Here is a 4,896-nt window from a genome sequence, read left to right as displayed (position 1 = left end):
TCATGCTCTTTTATACCTATTGTGCCTTTTTGAGTGAGGGTCAAGGTTTTCAACCCTATTCAAGTACATACGAGTGCTTTGTGTGTAAGATCATTTTTTATATAACATTAATATTTCCTTCTTTTTAATATGTAGATTTTAAGCTTATATTATTGTGAAGGACTCTGTATTTTAAAGCTGAAGAATTTTTTTATGCTGCTAGAACAAACATCCGTCCTTTTATATTTGAAATGACTTTTACAGACTTTCCTGGGCTAGTTTCTTCAAACTGAAGGGCCACTACTAACTGTCCTATCTTGAACTATCTCTCAATATTCAAACCATAATGCTTATTTTCTCTTTATTGTTGTTTTTCTTGAAGCAATGAATATTCTTCCAAGTCTTAAGGATTTTAAAACTTAGTAACTATTTCAATTTGGAAATTAATTTATTGAAATGTTTTTATCTATTTACAATTAGACGTCATCAAATTGAAAATTTATTTTAATATTTTTTTTTTTTTGCAAAGGGAAAAAGTGCAGTGAAATACCTTTAACACAAGTTGATGTAGCAGACTGAGCAATGTATTGGTGTAATTTAGTACACATCTTTTAACAGAAAAAATCATTTTGGTCCCCTCAGTATTGTGTTAAGACTTTTTCATTGAGTGTTTGTTTAATGATGTCTTTAATTGTTTATTTTATTGAGTGTTTGTTTTATATTTTCAGTGCATTATTTTATACTTATTACTTTAAGAACATAACAATTTTATTTTTTAAAGTATTTGGGAAAATATTGCTCCAGTTTTTCTTAAAATCATTTTTTCTATTCTAAAAATCATTCTTTGTTTTTAATATTTTTTACAGTCTGACTTTCCTTTGATTTTCAGACTGTATTGATGTACGTGATGTAATACTTTTTATTTCTTTCTTGGTTATGTTATGAAACAAGTTCCAACCAGCATCTGGAGTTCATAAATTACTTAAAAAATTATGTGTCTGCATATTGACTTGGAAAATCATAAATCTAAACTGTTGAATATGAACCTGAACTTAAATCTTTGTCTAATTTTATAAAAATTCTTTAATTATTCCTTTCTTTTATACCCTTTTTATTATTTTTTTTTAGCATCCTGTTTAACAGCTTTTTATAATGGCATTACATAAAAAGGAATAGATTTACTTTGTTTCCATGATATACATTTTTTGCTGAGTATTCTAATTAAACATTCTTATGATGCAAATTTACCGTGTACTTTGTAAAATTTTAAGTTTAAAGTTATGTGTAAATATGAAACTAAAAATTTTATTTGCATAATTCCATTTTTATACAAAAAAAGGAGTGCTCTCTCTCCCCTCTCCCCATTCATATAAAGAAACATGCATGTGCAATCCCTGCAAAAATGTTGGTTTAAGTTTTAAAATTTTGTGTTCACAAAACTGGTTAATTATTTAGAAAAATTTTCAATGTCTATCATAAGCTTTTTTTGCTACTTTTTTTATAAGCTAAACAGATATAGTTTTATACCAAGCATCTTATATTCAAAGCTCTAGTAATTTCAGTTGTGCTTTTCTGATCTGATACTTTGGAATGATAAACACAGGTTCTAAACTGTACTAATTTTTTGGTGTTTTGTAAATATTGCATCATGTTACAAAGTATAAATATGGAAAAAAAGAGAAGGCTTGATATAAAAATATTTAAGTTAATAATGAACTAAATATCATAGTTTCAGCTATGGCTGCACTTGATTTGCTTACGCTTTTAGGCCGTTTCAATCACTGAAATTCATGGCAACAAAGAGGGGGCTATAGGCAATCCCTATTTTTCATTCTTACAATCAAAATGTCCATTGATTGGTGGATACACAGGATTGAGTTCAGTGCCTCTTGCGGTTAAAATAGGCGACATATGAAGTTTCACATTTTTCGAGAATTTCAGGAGCAATTTTATATTAGGCTTCAAGTTGAATCGATTTAACACAGAAAAATCATAAATTGTCAGGGCCCATAAGATTCAAGTGTGACCATGTCTTAGCACAACAAAAGAAAACAAAAATTTTCTGAAATTAAAATGAATTGTTTAACCATTTATTCAGATTTTATCACAATTAGAAACAAATGAATTCTGTCTTGTTGCAGTCCATTGAAAATATTTAGGATCTGAAGTTTTATTAATTGACTTGGGCTTTAAACATTTTGATTTTAACATAATTTGTAAGAAATAATTGCTTTCTTTCTTCAATCATTCTGGTTTTGTTGAAAAAAAATATCTATATTATATTTTATTCAGATTTCACTATAAATTTGATCATGCATAAGCATGTTTTATTGTCCATTTTACATTCCAAAAATGTATATGTTTACCAAAATATGTATATTTTGTGCTTTTCAAAAGAGCTTATGAAAAATGTTTCTTCTACGCAAATGTGAATAGTAAATAAACTTGAGTATGAAACATTTTTGAAAAAATTAAAATATTGGTTGCTATTCTGTAATGAACTATCATAAATAAAATAATTTGAATTGAATTCCCACTTTTCTTTTACTTTTATGATGTGATCTATTATTTTTTTTATTCTTGAGAAACAATGTGGAGTAGTTAATTTCCTAGTCTTTCAATTCAATAAAATTGTGTCATATGTCTGGTGACCCGGATGTTAGGTATGTGTAACTAAATAAAATAATGCAGAAAATGTACTATTAAAATAAAAGTAATGAATTTGTAGCTATAAAAGTATACAAAGCACTCTCCCTCCAGAAGGAATTTCTAGCTGTGCTAGTACCTTTCACTTATTCAAGATTTTTTTTCCTCTAAAAGCCTCCCTAAGAGTTAATATATTTTTAGTGATTACCAAGGAATCAATACAGGTGAGCAGTAATTTCATCAGGCATAATTTTAGGAAAGGTATTACTTTTACCAGTAACACCCCCCCCCCCTCCCGTAACTTTTCAATGTTTAAACAAAAGACCAATTTAATAAAGTAAAAATTTGTTAAATCCCTTTAATGTGAAAGGTAAACAAATTCTAACAGATGTTCCTATAAACTATTTGCTGAATCCATAAGAAATGAAAAAAATGAACTTGAAAAATTCAGCTTATTGAGCAATGAACATCCACCATAAAACATGGTTAACAAATAAGATAAATAAATACCTTTGTGCTGAACTGTAAAGTAAGAAAAAATGTCAGAAAATTTCCTTTTCTGACGTTTTTTCTTACTTCACCAGTTAACAAATCTTCGAAATACTTGCTAAATTATCTGAATATAAAAAAAAAATTGTTTTGTTTAGGGGAAAGAATTTGAAATAAGTCAAATTCTATCATTTTCTGAAATTTAAATTCACAAATTGCTAAAACGCAATATTTTCTGATACCATTTTATAAGTATATATTTTTTATAGTGTAATGTAGTTTTAAATTTAAAATGAAGAATTGCTGATTTCTTTAATTATCTGTATATTATGTTCAATTGCATAAAACAGCTATTTGTGTTGAATGACATGTATGTTGCTAATCTTCAAAACTTATGTTATTCAACATTTTCTTTAAAAATGATAAAATTGATTGAAAAATGTTAATATAAAACACGGTGGTGAATAACGAGGGAGAATGAATGTTGAAACTAAAAGTTACTCTTTCCAATCTTCTTATCCAATCAAATATCACAATTTTCATTAATTCAAAACATAAAATTATGTGTGTTGACAGATTACAAAAGTGAAAAGATAAAAAGGTTTGAATTCTTGATAATGGTTAATTAGGTGCAAGTAAAACTTGACTGTGATAATTTTTTTGCCACTGAACTTTTTGCAATATAAATTTTTGCTATTTCCTTAAAAAAAGGGGGAAAAAATGCTAATTGAAAGTGACCTCTTTCAAACTTTTAATCACTTTTCAAAGACAATACTCAAAATTTCCAGCATATTTTAAACTTTATTAAAAACAAAAATTAACTTGTCAGAGGGGTGCTGAAACTTATATATGTAAATCTGCCATGCAGCATGTTGTCTGAAATTCTGCTGTTCTTAGTTTTGTATGAAGATGAAAACATTTATTAAAAAAATTCTGCCACTTTAATTATTTGACACTTAGCTATTGTCTTTCCTGTAATTTTAATGAGTTGATATATGTTTGTAAATTTATGTTCGTGAGCAAAGAAAGTAGATTTTAAAAAGTCTGAATCTAGTTCTATATTTAAATAATTTCATTTAAGGGAATATTTTTACTTTTACATTTAGAAACCTTATTCTTTATGTTCTCTACAATTAAAATTTTAACTGCATATAAATGTGTTTTCATGTTTTTTGATAACATGTATATTATCTGGTGCTTTTTAATGCTCTAAAAGTGTCATTTAGTAAGTTTGTTTTTATTGGCTTATATTCTATGATAGAGGGTTATTAACCCTCTGCGTACGGCTGCCGCGATTTGAGCGGGGTATCAGTTTGTTTCGTTCCTGACAATGGGTCACATAAAAAACACGGGTGAATTATTCCCTGCCCCCCTTACTTCAATACAGATCGGCCATTTCCCCGTGCAGGTTAAAAGAACACCATAGTTCCGGAATTTCTGTTCTCTTGCTTGATTTTTTCTTTTTTTGGCCCTGCCTATGTGAGAATCCACCTTTTGTCGTTGTTTAGCTTTTTGTTTGTGTTTTGCTCGATGAACATGTATGAAAGATATGGACTTGCTGACAGTCAGAATAGTCAGCGCTGTTATTTGTAGGAATAAGAAACAATGATTTTTTTTCCATGTTTGTTTAAATATTCTAAAAAAGGAAAGCTGACCTTTTTCTTTCATTTTTTCTGTTTTATTGCAATATTTCTGCATTATTTTTTGAGATAAAATGGGTAAAAATTATACATCTGAAAATAGAAATTTTGCACGAATTTTTTAACTTATAAACCCCGCTTG

This window comes from Uloborus diversus, chromosome 7 (assembly GCF_026930045.1).
Source record: "Uloborus diversus isolate 005 chromosome 7, Udiv.v.3.1, whole genome shotgun sequence".
NCBI lineage: Eukaryota > Metazoa > Arthropoda > Arachnida > Araneae > Uloboridae > Uloborus > Uloborus diversus.
Note: the sequence above shows the minus strand (reverse complement) of the source record.